A 15,587-nucleotide genomic window follows, 5' to 3' on the forward strand; every position below is an offset into this window, starting at 1 on the left:
TGTTGACTTCAGTATGGGATGTTGTGAGCATCAAAGTTCGTAGTGATATCTAATTTGATTTGATAACAAAATAAGAATTAATATCAAGAGTTCGGTTTTGAGTAAAGTTTACGATTGAATCCATAATCATTGTTTCATGTTAGAATTGTTTACGATATTTCCGTAAACACTATTTTACGAGTTTTATTCTCATCAAGATTCAAAGTATTGCTCAAGCATTTTGCTCAAAAATATCAAAATGGTTTTGAATGTAATTAAGGAATCAATTCTAGGTGTAACGCCTGGGAAATATTATGTATTTATTTTTATCAATAAATAATTATTATGTAATTTTATTGGAATTTTGGTGAATTGTTTGATAATTGATATTAATATTTGGATGTTTATTTCTGATAAAATTTAGATATTTTAATCTTTAATTATCCAGGATAAAATATAGAGTGTTTTGGTATTTTTCTGGTAATTTCTGGATTATTATATGATTTTATAAGAATTTACAAAATTAATAATGATTATTTCGCGTAATTATAAAAATTACTTTTTAGAATTAGAAATCGTCCCACTTCAATCGTTTTTACGTTCTTACCACCCGAAACTCTTCCGAAAACTCCTTCCTAATCTAATCTGATAATTCTGAACAATTTTCGTGTTTTGACTTTTTCGATCCGGGATACGGTTTGACGTGTACGAGTCCCAGTATCAAATTATCGATACGCAAATCATTTTATACATCGATAAAAATTCATATTCTCAAAAGGTGAGGCATTACTATCTTATTTTCATATAAAGTATTTTATGAGAATCTCTGTTTTGATAATTATCCAATTCTGATATTAAAATCGTATCATTATATAGTTACTTAGCGGCTAAGTAACCTATTTTCGGATCCAATATGTAAATGTAACTTTGAAAGTATTAAATAAATAAAATATGCGATGAGTCTGTCAGCTGTGCTTTGATTTATTATTAATTGTGTGTGATTTGTTGGGTACAAGGATTAATCTTATAATTAATTATTGAATTGTACGAATTGTTCTGCTTTTCAAATGATTTATTTTATTTTATTTTATTGAATATTTATTCTCATAAATGTTAAAATTGTTTCTTAAATTATTTTTATTGTTTTATATTTTTATTTATTATTTTTAGGGGTTTATAAAATTTAGAAATCAATATTTTATTAGTTATTTAATTTTAAATGATTTTCTGACTTCATTAAACTGTAAAATCAATATTTAATTCCAAGATGTTTTAAAAATCATGAAATTTTTATTTTAATAACTTTAAAATATTTCGAGAATTCTAAAAGTATTTCAGAAATTTTCTAGCTTTTCTTCACCCGTGTGTTTGTTCATTAATTCGTTAAATGCGGTTCTGATACGCGTTCCAAAATTGATTTAAAAATTATAAAAATTCTATTTTTATAACTTTTGAATATCCTGATAATTTTGGAATGTAATTCGTGATTTTTTTCGACAAATTTTGGCACGTAGTTACTTCGTTAATTTGCGAGAAAACGAGTCAGTAATTAACAAAAACAAAATAAAATCGCCTAAACACACCCTCAGCCCACACCACCGCCTGTTTTCTACCTCTTATCTCTCCTTTCTCTCTCTTTCTCACGCGCCTTTCTCTCTACGTTCTCCTCTCTTTATTTTCTTCTTTTCCGGTCTATTTTTGGTAACTATGCCGCCTTGATTTCTTCTCCTGCCGCCGTTAGATTTTTCCTTCGGCTAGGTGGCCGTGAATGTGTTGTACTATGTGTGTTATTTTCTCCGCCGCCCCTTTTGTTTTCCGGAAAAAGGTTGGTGGCGGTTGTGCGTGGCTTCGGTGGTGTGTTGATTATCTGCGTGTGTGTTGATTATCTGTGTGTGTGTGTATCATGTATCTGTATGTGTGCGTTTGGGGGTTTTGGTTCGGTATGTAGCTTGATTTCTGCCGTATTCCGATGGCTGGGTCTTCGTTTTGGCCGCCTGTTGTGTGTTGTTAGTACACGCGCGTGCATATGCTATTTTATTTTAATTTATTTAATTCTCTTCTGAAAATTACGAATGAATTGATTGGTATTTGGTGCGATTAAATTGTTAAATTTATCGGCAAAATTCGTGTCGAAAACCCGAGTTTACCGGGCACCCGCGAATTTTGCCGCCGTCGGCGATGAGGCTCGGCGTGCCGACGGTGGGCGATGATGATTTTTATCTGAGTCCTACATTTATAAATAAAATAAATTAATTCATGAAATTAATTTCGAAACGAAATGAGAAATAAGATACGAATGACAGTAAATAATAATTGAATTCATATCGGTGTTTGGGATTTGTGGATTGGTTGTGATTGGATTGTTGTTGTGAATTTGACGTCGGACTGATTCGACGGGTAGGCCGATAAACAAAGGAGACGCTGCCCGATTTTTGGGAAATTAATTCCGAAAATACGGGAACGTAACCTATAATTATCGGAGATGTCGAATAACCATATATAGTTATATAATATGAACTTAAGTGCGATTGTGACAAAATAATTTACAAATAATCGATTGCCCTGTTTTTGAAAACGACGAATATATCTATTTTCCGGAAATAAATACCGAACCGAGTTTTGAAGATATGAATCATAATTGCTATGTGTATTTCAATAATACATATAAATATAAGTTGGATTATGAAATCGCGTGGGTAGAAGTGATAGTGGTTTTAAGTTGAGCTTAAGCGGTTATCTGAATTAGGGTATTTCAACCCTGTAGGTCCTAGTCGGAAGACCCGAGGTTTGACGTTGGACTAAGAGTGATCTAGCGATTAGCTGTCGAGATTAACGAAGTTCCAATCGAAGGGCCTGAGCGTTGGGATCGTATCCAGAATGGGATAATAGTTTGACGATAAGGCCGAACATTCAAGTCGAACCAAAGTCAACTAGTAATAATGATTAAAGCTTATTGAGGCAAGTATTCCAGAACATTCTTTTAAATATTGCAAGTATTCCCGAATTTTCTTTTAAATACTGCAAGTATTCTTGATTTTTCTTTTAAAATACTATAAATATTTATTCGTTCCTATTCTAAGTTTACAATAGTTAACTGTTTTATATTTTGCTGCAATTACTCTTATTATGCCAGTTCTTTTCATTATTGTTCCTATAATTCGATTGCTCTCTTGAGCAAATACCCATTCGTTCGGGTTGTTTGCGAACCCTAATTTGGGATGTTTTGAAATCAAAATGGTTTGATATCAAAATATTCTACGGGCTGGACGGTTACTATTAGGACCAGTGATGAGCTGGATCCTAAGGGTCAGGGATGAACCGGACCCTTAGGCCATAGTTGCCTGGGTACCCCATATGTTGGTTGGGTATAGATCCGCACTGTATCCTGACTGATCAGCAGGTTATAGTGCATATGTTGGTTTCTAGTGTCCAGTCTAATTTGTTGATCGCCATTAACGGCATTCTCTCTCGAATGGTTTTATGATTCCAAAACCGGACAAAACCCTGATTCAGGAGATTAATCTTGGAATCGCTTGTCGCTTTTAGATTTAGAATCGAAGGCTGGTGACAGCCAATGTTTACTCGCTCAACACACTCAAATATATAGAATTGTTTAAAATTGTTTTAAGATTTTTTCCGGAAGTTATTCCTTTGGTATTGATATTTGAAACTAAAATTATATACTTGATGAGCATTTTTGGCTCATTCTTGCTTTGTAAATTCTTATTTATGCCAGAAACAGATAAGGATAAAAGTGAATACCTTTGATAGACAGCAGAAGTTAGAGAAATCTCCGCTGCGAGAGGTTGAAGAAGTTAGAGGAATATGACAAGAATGTTAGGACAAAGGTATTCTCATTTGTATTTTAGTTGTTGTAAGATGTAGAAGATTAGATTCTTGTTTCATACCATAACCTATAAACGATCCGGATTCAAGGGGTTAATTGAAGATTCTTTTGTTTTATGTAAAGATTGTTTAGTGACACCAAATCTTAACCCCGGATTTGGGTTGTTACAAGTTGGTATCAGAGCTGCAGGTTATTGGACAATGAAATAAGAATAGGTGAGAGTAAGATAGGAATGATAGGTCGTACATGATAGGAAAGACCCTACGCATACTCATGTTAAGTTGAGTTGAGAGCGAATTAGGGTTAACAGATCCGATACGGAATGGGTAAGCCAGGATTGTTGAGGGAAGTGCAAGGTGAATATCGCAACACTATAGGTATATTGAGTTCTCAGATCCTACAGTAATGAGGAATCGACAGATTGATGGAGACGGGGTATGTTACCCTACTTTTCATATGGTTTTGAAGACTATGCGATCGATTCTTGTGAGAATTTGTGTAAGAAAAGCTATGATTTAACTTAGAATTAGGTATTAGGACGAGTTCCACGTCGGGAGCAACCAGTTGATGGAAGCTGATGAAGAACCAACGTTGCACGATTTGAAGGCACCACCGTTGAGAGAAGATTCTTATCACCCATCGGGAGCTGCGCGAGGAATGATAGCTACCTTAATAGGTGTGGGTAAGACTAGCAAGAAGATGCGACCCTATCTACAGACGGAATGTTGAATCGCATGCGTGGTTGTAAGCATAATGTCAAGGACGACGACAAGAATATAAAAGACAATGGCTGACATCATTATCGGGTTCGAGTTAGAAATAAAATGATATACGACGGTAAATGAAGTTTCGACGACTAATAAGTGCGAGCAGAATCCAAGGAAAAGTGGAAGAGGTACCAAAGTGGAGAGACCCTTATATGGGTATTCTTTTAATTAGACATTTTATTGGTAAATCAGGAAAATAACAAGTAACTTATACAGTAATGACGACCAAATATTTGATTTCCAAAACTTTAAAATGAGATTTCGGAAAAGATTTCCTTAATCAACTCTCAGAGGATTTTTGCATGAAATGAGTTTTACAATTTGGTTGTCGAATTACTATTTATGTTCTTGTTATTATAAACATAAAATGACCTAAAAAGAAGAATGGAATTAGACTATGTGTTGTTAGTCCGAAGGATCAAGTAGACCCACCAACAGGAAGAAAGTTTAAAGTTTTTCGTGAAAGACGAAAGTAAACTTTGTTTAATAAAATCAGTAATTGAATCAATATGTTAAAATATTATTTACCCAATTTATAAAATGGTTAAAAATTTAACGAAATTCATGATTCGAGCGGTTAGAGGGTGATTGAAGAAAATGAAAGAATCTTCTAGATGGTTGGAGAAGAATCATATTTCTATCGACGAAATTGAGGCGTTGCGTGATCGATGGTTATTCTACGTGACATAGAGGAGATCTGAAGCAGTGATTATAAATTTCGAGAGGACGCGATTAAGATCATATTATTGAAGCATTTGATGTGAAGGCATTTCCAGACAGCACTTCGAAGCAATGATGTGACTTGAATCGCGAACCTGTATTCGCACGATCCTGAAGGCAGATGTAGGCGAAACATGGAAGGTGATCAACACTGATATTCTTTCTTCTAATAAGATAGTATATGTTTTTCTTGATTCTTGGATACGTATGAGTTTCTTCTATTGATAAATTATATGAGACAAAAACGAAAGAAAAATTCTTGTATTCCTTCTGAATTGTTTCTCTTCTCAAATTCTTGATTCCTGATTGAGGCAAACAGTGTTGTGATATGACGCTTTGTTGAAATAACAAAGAGTCGGGTGGGACGCCACCAAATCAGGTGCTGTATGCCATATGGTATGAAAGACTGGCCATCTTGAGTACGAATATGGTTGTCTCATTCACATTTAAATCTTCACTCATTTTTCTTCCTTCAATTTTCTGATTTACAAATTCTTCCAATCAGTTGCTGTATTATTATTCCTTATTCCGTTTTCAATCAAAATCATGTTCACAAACTCTCCTCTTGCATCGAATATATTCTCTGACGATTACAAAAGAAACAGAATAGTCCCGCGCGACAGGTATAATTACGTGTCGAAGGAGAATATGATTACAAGCCGATAAATGTGGGACATTTACGAGCAAAGAAGAATGGATACACTGACAACGCGGTTGTGGAAAAGACATCAAATCTGCCAGTTGTTCATGTTATGAGGATCTCATCAGTAGGGTAGATTATGTTAATGCAATGCATTTCAAATCAGAAGATTTCGACAAGAAATAAATCGTTAGTGAATCGTAACGAATAAATTAGTTACAAAATAAGGAAGCAAAGTTTTGTGCGTCAGACGGAGCAAACAAGTATCAGGATGATGATTAAAGATCAAGGAAATTCTGAACAATGATTCAGACATGCAATTACTACGGGAAACATCTTTTCGCTGCAGGAAGATATTTGTCGTGAAGATTCAAGATGGAAGAAATCTTAAATGTAATCAAACTTTGAACGTATTCTCCAAGAAATTGTGAATTTCTCTAACTTGAATAAATGAGTCATGGTAAATTTAATACCCACAACCGAATCAAATGATGAAAATTCGATACGGGAACATAAGTGAAAATGAAGCAATGATGATTCGACGGTGGAATCTTTTAAGGACTAATGATCTGACGATTGAGTTTCCTTCAGATTGTGACAATAATAATGAAAACCATGCGTGGTTGTTAGAAGATAAATAGAATAATTAAGAAAATTAAGAAGGTAGCATCAAAGATAAAAGATTGGATGCGGCATAATTCTTGAAAGTAACTATATACAATGGGTAATGACAAGAGATAAGTTAAAAGAAACACGAAATAAAATCCTTGAAAAACTACGAGATAAATCCATTAATGACACTTTGTAATATTCTGAAAGAACTGGAAAAAAAATATTAATCCTTGTTGGTTCAAGACCTTAGTTTAGTTCAAAAGATAGATGCTATGCCAGTTAATAATACAAGTGCTGATCAAAATATTACAGTTTGAGTTATGGTGAATAGATAAATTTGGGTGATAAAAATGGACGGATATGATTCTGAATACTTTGATTGATTGATGGTGTCGGCTTGAGTCCGACTGGTAGTAAATGATATAGGGGAAGTGATACCCAAATTTTTAGAAATTACCCTATAGTTAAGGACAAAGAGTATATTGTCGTTCTCGTCAGTACTCCAAATAATTGTGATCTCGGTTCTTGAGAAAGTTGTTATGACCAAACCGACTTTATATAATTTGTCTTTGATTCCAGTTAGCTAGTCAGCACTTGGTTTAAGGGATCAGTTAAAGGAATTAATTGATCAACTGTACCAACTAATGGTTAGTTAAATGGAGATCGATTCCAATTAGATTGAGTCAAACTCTAACATGATTTCCAGATCCGAAATCAAAGCGATAAGAAATTTGGAAAAAGTATTGGCGTTAACGTAAATTGAAAAGCTTAGTACAATTAGCGTGATGTTACTGCAAACAGGTGCAAGGTTTGATCCAGAAGAATATGCTCTTTTCGATAAATAAGAGGAACGGGAAGTTACTGGTACATGCTAGTAAGAAGAAAATTTTTTTTAAAACTGAAGGTTCAAGATAAAGCTAAGGGATTATATCATCTGCAATAGCGTTCCAGGAAGGACTTGGATGTATACCCATATCGAATGACGAATTAATGGAAGATTTGAATGTACACTTCTTTTAAACAACGATTACATGGAGGTTGCTGTAAAATAATGAAAGCTCACAAATTCAAGCATCTAAGGTAAGACGGAGACAGATGAAGTCCGCATGTGAACTCAAGGAAAAGAGATGTTGACCAACGAGATAAAGTTAAATACGCGATCCGTGATGAGTTAAGCAAGGCTAAGAAAATAGCTACCGATGAAATTCGATAATTCTGTTGGTAAGAATTTAAATATTATAAATAAAAGCCTTCATTCCAGTGTGAACTTCAGAAATGACCTATCCAATAATAAACAAATTAATATTACTAAGAAAAAGAAATTAGTTATGTTTAAAAGAGATAATGAATAATGAAAATGAAGAAATAATGAAGAAAAGAAGTGGAATAAAAAAGGATGATAAGGAAATTTTATAAAATAATCCAAGAAATATGCAAGTTGGGAACGTCGGTTGTGCCAGAACTGTTGAAGAATGAGGTGAAATGCCGATAGTTGGAGATAAGAATTCGTTCCAAGAATGTGTGTAAACAGGAGTGATTAAACAAAGGTATTAATGACGAACTGCTAGAGAAGAACGTTACAATGAATCTCATGTCAGAATTCTCTAAAATTAAAGTGAAGTCCCCGGAGGTTCGAACAAATGCTTTACCAAGATTACCTCAGGGAATGAGGTAAGAATTTCTCGTCGGATTCTGCACAGAGTCAAGCTGGTGTCAAAAGCCCTGTATCGTATAACTCAATAAGGATGAAATAATAAGTGAAGGAAAACTTCAGAAATGTGGAATAAAAGAATAATGAAATAAAGAGTATTTTGTGTTGTGCACAAAAGAGGTCATAGGAAAAGAGAACGGAGGTATGAACTTACGCATTGATTAGCAGAAGTTGTAAGTTTGAAGATTAAATGAACACAATGTACCAGGAATATTGGGATAGTGTGATTGTATTTATTGATAACATCCTCGCTAATTCAAGGACTAAGGAAGACCAAGTTGAACGCCTGAAGATATGCTTGCGAATAGTTGGAAAATAGCCGCTGCAATTTCAGCTTCGAAGGTATGAATTCTAGTTATAATTGATTATGAGTTCCAGTTGTGTGGTTAACTACCGAACAGGAAAGATCCATTTAAGGACAGATGTTTTGAGTAGAAAAGAAAGAGTGAATATCATTAGAATTACTGGAGAATGAGTAAAGGAATTTGAAAAGTTAGAAATTGAAAAAAAACATGTTTTGATCCGGTTTCTGAATTATACTAATACTTACCTTGTTGTTAGATATCAATTGTGGTATTAATACGGATGATTGATGTTTACTTCAGTATGGGACGTTGTGAGCATCAAAGTTCGTGTTGATATCTAATTTGATATGACAAAAAAATGAGTATTAGTACCAAAAGACCGGGTTTTGGATAAAGTTATGATCCATTCCGTTCCAAAATAATATTTCCTTTTAGATAGTAACAGATTTTTGCTCAATGAATGTACTTGATGGTGATTGAAAAGAAATTGAACTATACCACCAAATGGTGAGTTAAATGCAATTGCCGAGATTTTCCTTTTTAGCTTTTGAATAGATGTAGAACATTCCGAAGCATCAGACGTTATGAGCTCAGGATATCGGGAGCAGACGAATAGAAAATTCAAGAAACCGATTAAGGATTCTCGAATACGATTGGAAACGATCATAGGTCAGGCTAACCGAACAGAAGGAGACATGAAAAGTAGAATAGAACAGTCAGTGAAAATAGAAAATTCATGAACACGAACTATTAGAATTGGAAAGAAAAGAAGATTAGTGTGAATTAAGTTAGTCATTTGAGACTATGAGATAGATAGAACGATTGTGAATGAGTTGGTCTTGTGTCACAGGTATAACGAGTTTATAAGACAGTCATGGGTGTATGACTACGAAGATTACTTTAGCTCCAAATGTATGAAGTAGAGATTCAGTTAGGAGCTGCATGAGCAACTGATAGATTTGATGACAGTAAAAGGTTGTTGAGAGGTGATTAAAGTGGTGAGTTCCGAGAAATTTTAAGTAAGCCACTTGAAAAACATCATGGTATGTTCCTTAGCATGATTCTGAGGACAGAATCCTTTAAGGGGGGAAGGATGTAACGCCTGGGAAATATTATGTATATATTTTTGTCAATAAATAATTATTATGTAATTTTATGTGAATTTTGGTGAATTGTTTGATAATTAATATTAATATTTGGATGTTTATTTTTGATAAAATTTAGATATTTTAATCTTTAATGATCTAGGATAAAATATAGAGTGTTTTGGTATTTTTCTGGTAATTTCTGGATTATTATATGATTTTATAAGAATTTACAGAATTAATAATGATTATTTCACGTAATTATAAAAATTACTTTTTAGAATCAGAAATCGTCCCACTTCAATCGTTTTTACGTTTTTACAACCCGAAACTCTTCTGAAAACTCCTTCCTAACCTAATCTGATAATTCTGAACGTTTTTCGTGTTTTGACTTTTTCGATCCGGGATACGGTTTGACGTGTACGAGTCCCGGTGTGAAATTATCGATACGCAAAGCATTTTATATATCGATAAAAATTCATATTCTCAAAAGGCGAGGCATTACTATCTTATTTTCGTATAAAGTATTTTATAAGAATCTCTGTTTTGATAATTATCCAATTCTGATATTAAAATCGTATCGTTATATAGTTACTTAGCGGCTAAGTAACCTATTTTCGGATCCAATATGTAAATGTAACTTTGAAAGTATTAAATAAATAAAATATGCGATGAGTCTGTCAGCTGTGCTTTGATTTATTATTAATTGTGTGTGATTTGTTGGGTACAAGGATTAATCTTATAATTAATTATTGAATTGTACGAATTGTTCTGCTATTCAAATGATTTTTTTTATTTTATTTTATTGAATATTTATTCTCATAAATGTTAAAATTGTTTCTAAAATTATTTTTATTATTCTATAATTTTATTTATTATTTTTAGGGGTTTATAAAATTTAGAAATTAATATTTTATTAGTTATTTAATTTTAAATGATTTTCTGACTTCATTAAACAATAAAATCAATATTTAATTCCAAGATGTTTCAAAAATCATGAAAATTTTATTTTAATAACTTTTAAATATTTCGAGAATTCTAAAATTATTTCAGAAATTTTCTAGCTTTTCTTCAGCCGTGTGTTTGTTCATTAATTCGTTAAATGTGGTTCTAATACGCGTTCCAAAATTGATTTAAAAATTATAAAAATTTTATTTTGATAACTTTTGAATATTCTGATAATTTTGGAATGTAATTCGTAATTTTTTTCGAAAATTTTTGGCACGTAGTTACTTTGTTAATCTGCGAGAAAACGAGTCAGTAATTAACAAAAACAAAATAAAATCGCCTAAACACACCCTCAGCCCACACCACCGCCTGTTTTCTACCTCTTATCTCTCCATTCTCTCTCTTTCTCACGCGCCTTTCTCTCTACGATCGCCTCTCTCTATTTTCTTCTTTTCCGGTCTATTTCTGGTAACTATGCCGCCTTGATTTCTTCTCCGGCCGTCGTCGAATTTTTCCTTCGGCTAGGTGGCCGTGAATGTGTTGTACTATGTGTGTTCTTTTCTCCGCCGCCCCTTTTGTTTTCCGGAAAAAGGTTGGTGGCGGTTGTGCGTGGCTTCGGTGGTGTGTTGATTATCTGCGTGTGTGTTGATTATCTCTGTGTGTGTGTATCATGTATCTGTGTGTGTGCGTTTGGGGGTATTGGTTCGGTATGTTGCTTGATTCCTGCCATTTTCCGATGGCTGGGTCTTCGTTTTGGCCGCCTGTTGTGTGTTGTTAGTACACGCGCGTGCATATGCTATTTTATTTTAATTTATTTAATTCTCTTCTGAAAATTATGAATGAATTGATTGGTATTTGGTGCGATTAAATTGTTAAATTTATATGTGAAATTCGTGTCGGAAACCCGAGTTTACCTGGCACTCGCGAATTTTGCCATCGTCGGCGATGAGCCTCGATGAGCCGACGGTGGGCGACAATGATTTTTATCCAAGTCCTACGTTTACAAATGAAATAAATTAATTCGTGAAATTAATCTCGAAACGAAATGAGAAATCAGGTACGAATAACAGTAAATAATAATTGAATTCATATCGGTGTTTGGGATTTTTGGATTGGTTGTGATTGGATTGTTGTTGTGAATTTGACGTCGGACTGATTCGACGGGTAGGCCGATAAACAAAGGTGATGCTGCCCGATTTTCGGGAAATTAATTCCGAAAATATGGGAATGTAACCTATAATTATCGGAGACGTCGAATAACCATATATAGTTATATAATATGAACTTAAGTGTAATTGATACAAAATAATTTACAAATAATCGATTGCCCTGTTTTTCAAAACGATGAATATATGTATTTTCCGGAAATAAATAACGAACCGAGTTTTGAAGATATGAACCATAATTGCTATGTGTATTTCAATAATACATATAAATATAAGTAGGATTATAAAATCGCGTGGGTAGAAGTGATCGTGGTTTTAAGTTGAGCTTAAGCGGTTATCTGAATTAGGATATTTCAACCCTGTAGGTCCTAGTCGGAAGACCCGAGGTTTGACGTTGGACTAAGAGTGATCTAGCGATTAGCTGTCGAGATTAACGAAGTTCCAATCGAAGGGCCTGAGTGTTGGGATCGTATCCAGAATGGGATAATAGTTTGACGATAAGGCCGAACATTCAAGTCGAACCAAAGTCAACTAGTAATAACGATTAAAGCTTATTGAGGCAAGTATTTGCAGAACATTCTTTTAAATACTGCAAGTATTCCCGAATTTTCTTTTAAATACTGCAAGTATTCTTGATTTTTCTTTTAAAATACTGTAAATATTTATTCGTTCTTATTCTAAGTTTAGAATATTTAACTGTTTTATATTTCGCTGCAATTACTCTTATTATGCCAGTTCTTTTCATTATTGTTCATATAATTCGATTGCTCTCTTGAGCAAATACCCATTCATTCGGGTTATTTGCGAACCCTAATTTGGGATGTTTTGAAATCAAAATGATTTGATATCAAAATACACTACGGGCTGGACGGTTACTATTAGGACAAGTGATAAGCAGGTTATAGTGCATATGTTGGTTTCTAGTGTTCAGTCTAATTTGTTGTTGATCGCCATTAACGGCATTCTCTCTCGAATGGTTTTTTGATTTCAAAACCGGACAAAAACCTGATTCAGGAGATGAATCTTGGAATCGCTTGTCGCTTTTAGATTTAGAATCGAAGGCTGGTGACAGCCAACGTTTACTCGCTCAACACACTCAAATAAATAGAATTGTTTAAAATTGTTTTAAGATTTTGTCCGGAAGTTATTCCTTTGGTATTGATATTTGAAACTCAAATTATATACTTGCTGAGCATTTTTGGCTCACTTTTGCTTTGTAAATTCGTATTTCTTCCAGAAACAGATAAGGATAAAAGTGAATAGCTTTGTTAGACAGCAGAAGTTAGAGAAATCTCCGCTGCGAGAGGTTGAAGAAGTTAGAGGAATATGACAAGAACGTTAGGACAAAGGTATTCTCATTTGTATTTTAGTTGTTGTAAGATGTAGAAGATTAGATTCTTGTTTCATACCATAACCTGTAAACGATCTGGATTCAAGGGGTTAATTGAAGATTCTTTTGTTTTATGTAAAGATTGTTTAGTGACACCAAATCTTGACCCCGGATTTGGGTTGTTACACTAGGGTTCCTCAACTAAAATTTTATGATTCAGCAATTATGATTTTAAATGTTCTGCTCTAATGCAGATGTCGGGTTTATATCAAAACGATCTTATATATATTACAATGATCTTGCTGAGCATTTCTTCCGCTCATACTTTCCTGCTTTTTAAATTTAATCTCTAGTGAGGATTAGCTTGCGCTGTTCAACTGCGTAATTCAAGGAAGCAAAGAAGAAGCTCTTGGAAGGTGGCTGGTCCAGGGTTTGCGGGCTAGTGTAAGTTTTATTGTATAAAGTTGTTTATATTATATTATATTATAGTTGTGTATTTTATTTGGGCCTAGTATACTTCATTTCGAAGTTATACTAGTGGGTTTAGTTTTGACTTCAAATTTGTTGAAAAGAGTTTTAAAAGAAAGTGAAAAATTTATTTGTGGAACTTGGATTTCTTGTTTCTAGAACTGTAACCTGAAAAGATCTTGGATTAGTTTAGGGTCATTTGTGCTGAATATCTTCCGCTGGCATTTAATTATTGATTAAACAGGTTGATTTGGATTGAGGTTTTATAATGATGACCAAATCCTCTGACCCCGGATTTGGGGGCGTTACATAACTCAAGCAACGATGTCAAGTAATTTTCTGGTGTTTAATACTGAACATGTGTCTCAAGAAGATATAACCTACAGTGAAAGTGTTGGTAGCCATCAGAGTTCGTTGAGAAGTAACAGTTCTAGTTCAAGCTCCCTGGATTCTGAAAGTGCAGCAAATAGTGAAGGTACAAATGGTTCTCAGGGCTCATTGAGTAGTGGTAGTGCAAACTCAGGTTCTTCAAACTCGTTAACTGAACAATCAGCATCTAGTTCTGAATCAGACGGACAGCCAAGACACTACAGATCTTTGAGTGAAATTTATGACGCTACTGAACCTATCGAGTTGGCAGAAGAGGAATTGATGGTAATGGGAATTGATGAGCCCATGAACTATAAACAAGCAGTACAAGACGAGAAGTGGAGAAAAGCTATGAAACAAGAAATAAAAGCAGTAGAGAAGAATCCTACGTGGGAACTGATGGAATTTCCCTCAGGTCGAAAACCGATCGCTCTTAAGTAGGTTTACAAGATTAAAAGGGATGCTGATGGTGAGATTATAAAGCATAAGGCCAGGATTGTTGCCAAAGGCTATGTTCAAAAGCAAGGTGTAGATTTCGATGAAGTATTTGCACCGGTGACTCGAATCGAAACTATACGCTTACTTCTCGCTCTTGCTGCTAAAAATACTTGGGAAGTACACCATTTGGACGTTAAAACAGCGTTTTTAAATGGTGAGATTCTTGAAGAGGTTTACGTCACACAACCAGAGGGTTTTGTGAAAAGAGGAAAAGAACACTTAGTGTATAAGTTATTGAAGGCTTTATACGGACTTAGACAGGCGCCGCGAACTTGGTACTCAAAATTGAATAAAGTTCTGGAGGAAGTTGGCTTTATTAGATGTCCGTACGAGCAGGCTGTTTATACAAGGGTGATCGAGAGTGATGTACTCATTGTGGCAGTATACGTAGATGACCTGTTGGTCACTGGCTCGAGTAAAACAGTTATCAAGGAGTTCAAGGAGAAAATGGGGCAGAAATTCGACATGAGTGACTTGGGGAAGTTAATGTATTATCTGGGTATTGAAGTAGAGCAAGGAGATGGGTTTATTCGATTAAAGCAGACCGGGTATGCTAGGAAATTACTCGAAAAATTTGGCATGGTCCAATATAATTCCACGAGATACCCCATGGACCCCAAGGAGGTAATTCACAAGGACGATGGAGGTGTTCTTGTCGATGCAACAGAATATAAAAGCTTTATAGGTGGGTTGCGTTATCTTGTGCATACGAGACCCGACTTGGCTTTTTCTGTTGGGATTCTTAGCCGTTTCATGGAAACACCAACCACTCTGCACTACAATGTAGCTAAACGGGTGCTGAGATATGTGAAGGGCACTGTTGGTTATGGTCTAACATACACTAAGAACAGCAAAAATAGTGTGCTAATGGGTTACTCAGATAGTGATCTCGGAGGTAACATTGAGGACCGAAAGAGCACAGCTGGTATGGCTTTTTATTTGAATGAAGGGTTGATTACTTGGGTCTCCCAGAAACAGCGTTGTGTCGCTCTTTCTTCATGCGAAACTGAGTTCATGGCGGCCACATCGGCTTCCTGCCAAGCTATTTGGTTGAAGAAACTCTTGGAACAAATTACAGGAAAGGAAATTGGTCCTGTGACAATCTACATTGATTTCAAATCTGCTATTGACTTAGCAAAAAA

The sequence above is a fragment of the Apium graveolens genome, chromosome 10 (genome assembly GCF_009905375.1).
Source record: "Apium graveolens cultivar Ventura chromosome 10, ASM990537v1, whole genome shotgun sequence".
Classification (NCBI taxonomy): Eukaryota; Viridiplantae; Streptophyta; class Magnoliopsida; order Apiales; family Apiaceae; genus Apium; species Apium graveolens.